The sequence below is a fragment of the Poecilia mexicana genome, unplaced genomic scaffold (genome assembly GCF_051168715.1).
Source record: "Poecilia mexicana isolate PSO_F unplaced genomic scaffold, ASM5116871v1 scaffold_23, whole genome shotgun sequence".
Taxonomy (NCBI): domain Eukaryota; kingdom Metazoa; phylum Chordata; class Actinopteri; order Cyprinodontiformes; family Poeciliidae; genus Poecilia; species Poecilia mexicana.
This window is the reverse complement of record NW_028263392.1, coordinates 22,107,516-22,115,336: the sequence shown is the minus strand read 5'-3', so window position 1 is coordinate 22,115,336 and position 7,821 is coordinate 22,107,516. Positions and strand designations below refer to the sequence as shown.

Genomic DNA, 7,821 nt, shown 5'->3' with positions numbered 1-7,821 from the left:
AGCCCCACTATGCAATGCATTATGGGAAATGCTGACAGACATTTTAAAGAACATTTCTGATGTTCAGAATGGCTTTTACATACATTTTTGGCACAAAGCAGAAGCTCAAGAGATGAGATTTGAATCTGAGTTGTGATTTCTGTCTTAAAAACTGAGTTTGAAGATAAATCAAATCAAAAACATGGTTAAGAGTAGATGCTTAAAACCAAAGTCCAGTCTTCAGAGCAGCAAATCCTTCATCCGACAGAGGCTCAGAGATGTCATTTTAAAAGTGAAGTGTGATTTATTTTCAAAACAGAGTTAAAAAAAAATAAATAAAAATGGCATAAAATCTGGCTAAATTGAAGTAAGAGGCCAATGAGGTTAGGATTAAAAACCAGCTCTATAGGACATTCCTAGCCAGACTGACTTGGCAGAAAAATTAATGGGAGTCTTCAGCAGCTATATGAAGGGAGTAGGCTTGGACCACCAAACGTGGTGGGCACCTGCAGAGAAAACCAAGTTTGGTAAAAAGAGCACTTATAATTGTGGAGTTGTTTTGAGTGAGCAATTCTTCAAATGAATGGAGGTCAATGGCAGCTGTATCAAGGGAAGGAGCCACACTGACCAAACGTGGAGGGTATGTGAGGCCCCTTCCACATATTATCTGCACCAAGATTGTCCCCCCTACCATTTTTTGTTTATTTTGTTTGCCCTAATGTGCAAGTGAGTTTCATCCTATATCCCTAACCCTCCACTAGATGGCAGCAAAGGACTGTCATTGAAAACGAAACTCTCCAAACAAGCCCAACCCAGATCAAAACATAATCAAATGAAACAGACTGACAAATATTAATAATTAAAAAAACACATTTATAAAAAACTGGAAATTTTATTATATTACATCACTGTGCATGATATTAAGTAAAGAAGATATAAATGTATATATATTGAATCATGTTATTGTAATACACTGTAAAACCAATAACGGCCCATAAATTTGAAGAAGTATTTTTAATTTCTGTTTTAATTTATTTGTATATATTTTCAAAATGTATTTTTCCATGTTGTTTTATGATGCTATGAATGTGGCTGCCAGCATAGCACCCCTCCTTTCTCTCCTCCAGCATGCACATGGGACGCCTTCCAGGATGCATCTGTCTTTTTCTATTTGTTTATAATCTTGAGATACAAAATACATATTACAAAAAGAGCATAGAGTGTGACATAATGACCGCCAGGGCGCAACAAACATTGAGGCAACAAAGATAGAGTCAGTACAACAGCCTAGTATTACATAAATAGATTAAAGAAAACATAAAGTGCAAATTTTAATAGCTTCAGTATTGGTGGAATGTCCAATAGTTTTGATATACTGTTTGACCTCATTGCCAAAAATGGAAAGAAGTGTTGTTTATTAGTGTAACGGGATTTATGCATGTATATATAATAAGATTAACTAGAAAATTCCTTAAGAAATTTAAATGGGGCCTGCAAAAGTGTGACCATTGCTTTGGACCTAGCATTTTAGCCACAGCTCACACAGCTAGATTTGCCCCTGGTAGTATAAGAAGCTCATCCTGCAGGTCTGACATGCTTGATATGATCCTACACCAGAGCACAATAACAGTAAAACTTGCCAGGTCCATCATCATAATTCTATAGTTGATCAGGTTCACCATTACACTACAATGGCTGAACCCCATACACAGTGAAATTCAGTCCGAGACTGATGACTACAAGCTTCACACATATGATTCTCACTGACGGTCCAAAATAAAAACATGAAGAGAGTGGATAATTGTTTATTTCTAAAAAAAAAAATTCAATCTTCATACTAAGTATTTTAATTCACACTCAAAAATTCAGAGAAATAATTTTATGTAAGCAAAATATGAATAGTCACAGGAAATATGTATTCTTCCCACAATGCATTGTGAGACCTGGCTCTGTGCTTGTTTGTGAGATTATTCACTGCCTCTGTTTAGGCCCGCTGCTATGGTAATTAACTATCTGCACCTGGGCTGACTCTCTCTGTCAGACAGGATGATGGAGAAAGAGTTTCTATACTTGTGAGAAACCCAGAGTCAGTCTCAAGGACCCTGAAAAAAAAAGCTCTAGCAACATTTTGAAAACATTTTACGCGAGCAGGCATGTGTATCTATGTCATGACCAAGTTTGAGATCAATAAGCCTCTATTTGTACCTTTGAGGGGGAGTTAAAAAGAGTTTTGGAGTCAGACCTCCACTGTGCTGTGTTTCAGAGAGAAAAATTACTGATTCAGTGAGACACTCAGTCTCTATTTTTCTCGTTTTTCTCATTTTATGTCATCATTTTAACTAAGAATCCCACTAAAAGTAATAGCTCCCTTCTTGGGATCAAGTAGAACGTTTTGACCCCATTTTTGTGGGGGTGCATGGAGCGGTACAGGTCACACTAATGGTGATGGAAGAAAAATAAATAATAAAGAGATCGCTTGTTGGGTGTAGAACAGTAGGTTCCTGCCATACATTGGATAGCAGGCCACAATAATATAAAAATGTTTTCTTAGCTGTTGGATAGTTAATGAAGAAAAACAATAAATGTTGAAAAAAATGGAGACATACTGTTCAATAGAAGCAAAAATCACAATGAAAATACTTTTCCAAAATTGAACAGACAAAAAGCCAAAATAAATGAAATATCTTCTGTGTTTCCGTCACAAATAGAGCAAATAATATCCATGTTATTGAAAACATTGTAGAAAAACTTTGGATGGGTAAATTCTGTGAATAATTTTAAGATACTTCTTTTACTTTATTAGTTATCATATATTTGGTAAAGTCTAAATCCTTTTCCAGTTAGTTATTAATAAATATGTTCCAATAAAATATCACATATGGAGTTGACATGTTTTTCTGAAATAATGAGCATTTATTTTTTATGTTTGTGGCTTTTACAGGTTGAGCAGAAACAGATTTGGAAAAATTTCAAGTTTCGTTGGATAAAAATTAAACGGTCTTGGATTCTATCCTATTAAACTTTTAAATAAAATAACTACTCCAGCATGTTGGAAACCAGGGTTTTTTGTTTCTTTGTGGGGGGGTTTGTCTACCTGCTGCTTCCCCTTTTCATCCACTAGAGGGCGACTGGAGGCTGCACCTGTGGAGAGTCCCTGCTGACTCAGCCAGTGCACCTGTGATCTATCAGCTAATCATCCTGAAGTATATGAGGAGCTGACTGCCAACATCTTGACACCAGTCGGCTTGCTCCTCCTCGCCTGTATGTACCCGTCTGCCCTACACCGCATGTGGCCTCCTCATCGCAAAGAAAGAACATGTTCTATCAAGAACTCACTGGAACCTGAATCACTTCAAGAACACCCACAAAGAGACCCAACCCTGGAGCCCACAGTATCTCCTCTTTGGTTAAAGTCTCCTAAAATAAGGCATTGCCACGTCAGATGAAATCTGGATCGCTGATACAGCTATTTTCAACTTTAGTATTGCTTCCTGTTGCATAAAGATGGTCCAAATGAAACACACTGAGGTTTGTGGATTAGAGCTGAGAAAATGGAACATATTAAGAGGTCAGATTCCTTTTGCAAGATACTGTAAATGTCATGTTGGGTTCCAGTTTCTTTACCAACATACAGAACACCACCAGGAGAACAGATAATCAGATAAATAAAGTTTATTTCAACAGTGATGAGAATGTGAGAATCTGAGTCTGGTCTTTGGGAGGGGCTACTGGGGTCATCTGATTTCTGAAGAGTAGTGAGAGGAAAATGGTGAGTTGGAGGTCATTGGAAAAATGGAATCTTTGAAACAATCAGAAAGATCTTACTGAATCTAGTGGACGATAAAAGGAACAGTAAGAAGCCCAAAGAACTTTTTTTGGGTTGAACTCATAAAATGTCCTCCACTGCAAGGAAGGTCAGCTGCTTTGGCCTTTTGACCAAACATTTTACACAAGCTTAAAGCAAAAGTTTAAAACAAATGTAAAAACAAAACATTCTGCACCATGGTTGGTCAATCATCTTGAATCCGTGACCAGAAGGAAAAAATGGGGGGGAAATTATCAGCAGCACAATAAAATTTTTTTTTAATTGCAACAACACAATTTAAAGTCATACTGAACTTTGGAGTACAAACAAAAGAGCAATTACAACACTAAAACTTCAAACACTGAACTTTTTACTACAACACCAAAGTCAAAAAAATAAAATAAAATTTTTTACTGAAATTATTGAATAGAACATTATCAACATAATACTAAACTATTTCTCTTGGGGGGAGGTGAGCCAACCTCACCCATCCAGCTAAGATCATCTCCTGGCCTTCCAACCCTAAACGAGTGCTGCCTCACCCCATGGTCCACGTAGGTCTCCTCTCCCAGCTTGATGTCTCTTGTTTTTATTAGGAGAAATGGGTCTGCCAGGCCTGGGAACTTCAATAACAGACATTTGGTGTTGTAGTTTTTGGCAGAAAGGTTTATCAGTCAGCCAAACAGGAAAAGCTCTGGATGACTGTCACACAGGTGGACCTGAGAGTTTATGCAGAAGTCCTTGGTCCCCAGACTTGAAAAAGTAAATGTATGCATCTTGTCCCGCTTTCAGGGACCCCTCAAGCCGCCAGCCTTGGCAGCAATAGTGAATATTCCATTGTAGTCACATGCGATGGGCCCCTTGATGAAAGTCCTGGTTGCAAAGAGTCATGTGGAAGAAAGAAAAAAATATTTATGAATTTATTATTATTGTAATTACAGAAGTGTCAGTTTCCAAAACAAGATCCAGGAACTTGATATCCACCCACCTCTTCTGCTGACAGTCTTCTTCCTCTCTGAAATGAGAAGTCCCGTTCACCTTCTGTCCTGGATGTGGCACATCAAGTCCTGGCTGGTTTTGGGGTGTGGTGGATAGCGCAGTGCAGATCTCCAGGACCTCCTCTGCAGTGTTACAGTTCCCAGTTCAGTTGGACTTTGCTATGAAGCTCTCCACCTTGGCTAATATGGGCTTCTACCGGCTCCGTTTGGCCAGGAGACAGAAACTACCCATGCATGCGGTTAGAGCTGAATATAACGTGCCCTGGATCAGAACCTGGTAAGGTAGGGTCAGTAAGAGGAAAACAAAAAAAAAACTCAATAAGGTGGTCCCACCTCGTCTTAAACTGAATCAACTGCAACTTGTCAAAGAGGCTCCTTGTCAGGGAGGAATCCTGCCTCCACTCAGTTTTAGGTCTCCGCTCTGAGCTTCCACAGGATGCAGGACTATTGCTTGTTTCCTATTCTGAAGATTGGGATTTTGATTGTGGAGTCCTTTTTTCATCATGTTCTTTCCCAAACGACGTTCCCCCCCGATAGGAGTTACCGTCTCCATGTTCACAGAGACCCCCGACGCACATAAATGCGGGCAGCAGAGACTTGCAGTCCACCTGCAGTCACGGCCGCACCTTGCAGGGGCCTCGATGAAGGCGGTGCCCCCCTCCCCTCTGGAGAGGGGAGAGGGAGATGGTAGGGTAATCAGGGAATGAGACACACCTGGGAAGCAATAAACAGGGAAGACAGGAAAGGAATAGGACTAAACAGAAAATCTCAAAATAAATGCACTGAAAACACAGATCACACTCTCAACATGTAAACAGCAACAAGAAGAAAAAAGCTGTTCTACAGACACCAGCAGAACATTTACTAATTCCCGAAAAATGGCTGGATGTTTTGTTTTTTCATCTTTTTTTTGGTCTTGGGCTGTTTATAGAAGCATGTGTAGCAGCTCCCCAGCACTTGAATTAACTTGCACAGTCTTGACGGGTGATTTCAAGGTTTTGTTTATTTTTCTTTTGATGTGGATCATCAGTCACCACACCCACCTCAGTCATCTCAATGACCTTGATCACCATAGTCACCGTGAAAACTAAACAGATATAAAAATATTAGAATATAAACATAAACTTACAACACAAACAACAAAATAAAACGTAGCTCGCTGCTTTCACCGGGGGACACCAAGTGTTGATTGTGCCAAACACATCTTTGACAGTTTGTTCAAGTCATTTATTGGTACAATGATTTGCCAGCTTTTATAGGGCCTGCCCTCATTAGCTACAGCAGCCCATGAGGTACATGCAAACAAACAAACAAAAAAATTTACAAAGTGCAAAGTTTGTAAGTGATTACTAATGCTGATACAGTTAAGCAAAACAAAATACAAACTACCAACAGTACTAATCAGAACAGACAAATATTAAACAATCTGCAACATCCTTAATTTAGAAAATTTACTTTAAATAATTTACAATAAATAGTCTACAAATTTAAATAATTTAGGCAATTTATTTTAAATAGCTGACTATCCATTACAGCATGAGATACCTGAATGGAAGCACAGAAACATGCAAAATGTGAATTTTGCAAAATAGTGGAGATAGTTGCCTCCCATCACATATTTAACTGTTAAATGTTGGGGCACAATTTGTTCTGCATTTCTGCACACATATCAACATTAAGTGATGAAATATTGCCCTGTTTTTTGTTTCATTCTTATTTTAATTGCCCCCCAATGAAAAAACACTGACTACCCTGGCCCTTGTAAATTTGGGCTAGATCTGACCTATGAACTGAACTACTTATTTGTAAAAATATTTCATTAAAATACCAGAATTTACCAGAATTTGCACAGAACTTACTTTTGGCTCTCTGTTGATGTGAATTTAAACTATTGAATCATGTATTATGTTCAGTTACTCTGTACTTGACTAGATTTTTTACCAGATACATTTTACATTTGCTTATTTAAAGCTTAATCTACTTCTACTTAACATGTTGAAGTTATACTACTTTGATTGGAGTTCAATTTTTGGGTACTCTAACCTATTTCTGTGTATGAATAATTGCACTATTGATTTTTTGTTTTTGCAACAAAAAAACACCACAAAATAATAATAATAATAATGAAAAAATAATAATAAAATAGAACAGCCATAAAGTAATGTGTACCACTTCTGAGGGCATCCTACCATGGTGGGCGTCCCATTAAATTCTGAAAGTAGGCGAACCTAAGTGGACCCTTAAAGTGAAGTTACAAAAGAAAAAGAAAACATTTCAACAGTTCCTGTTTTATGCTTAAAAGAGAAAAAATCATAACCCTAGGCCAGAGTATTGCACACAGCAGAAAATGGAAGTGGAATTATTTTTCGTTTAAACTATCTTAACTCCGTCCTTCGCTTTCACTTCCGCCTGAACCGGGAAGCGGTTGCGCCTCACATCAAATTTCACGCGAGAGTGTGTAAGGCAGAAGAGAGTGGAATCAGTCCAGCCCGCGTTAAGGACAAAGCGGCGACACGGAGCCAGCGTGAGAGCGACACAGGACAACCAGGAGTCACTTTTTACAATTTAAACACGTCTAAAAGGCGGAGAGTTGCAGTTTTTGCTTTATTGTCAGAGCTGAGTTGCACCATCGCCACGGAGAGCATATTTTAAAGGTATGGTACTTACATTTCCCCATTAAACTTTGTGCCTCTTGATAGAACCCAATACGGGTGTGGCTGTAACAGGTTAAACAATAAGCTCAGGCTGTTTTTGTTAGTTTGTTTGTTGTTGTTTTACACCTTTCTACCTGTATTTGACGTAGTGAGAAAATGTTTAAATATAGACTTGTGTTATTGGAACAGTAAAGCTGCTTTGGTTCAGTTCAGCAATCAGCCCAGACGTTTTCCTGCTAATTGTGTGTAAACCGTTTATTTTATGCTATGTGTGCAATAAAGAAATCACTCATGGTCGAAGGATATTAGAGTAGCTCTGGTACATCAGTTCGGATTTATTGTGGAATATTCAGGGAGTTACTGACTTTAAAAAGCATGCCAGGGT

At 38.4% G+C, this 7,821-nt stretch overlaps 1 pseudogene across 1 annotated transcript in view; it reads right to left on the bottom strand.

The window, feature by feature from the left end:
* Window positions 1-441: 441 nt before the first annotated feature.
* LOC148152636 (uncharacterized) overlaps window positions 442-7,821 on the bottom strand; it is a 13,911-nt pseudogene continuing 6,531 nt past the window's right edge. The window contains exons 10-12 of the transcript XR_015762237.1: window positions 5,409-5,447; window positions 4,773-4,936; window positions 442-485 (exon numbers count right to left, since the gene is read on the bottom strand). The product of XR_015762237.1 is annotated as an uncharacterized LOC148152636 (transcript). The remainder of the gene's footprint in view (window positions 486-4,772; window positions 4,937-5,408; window positions 5,448-7,821) is intronic.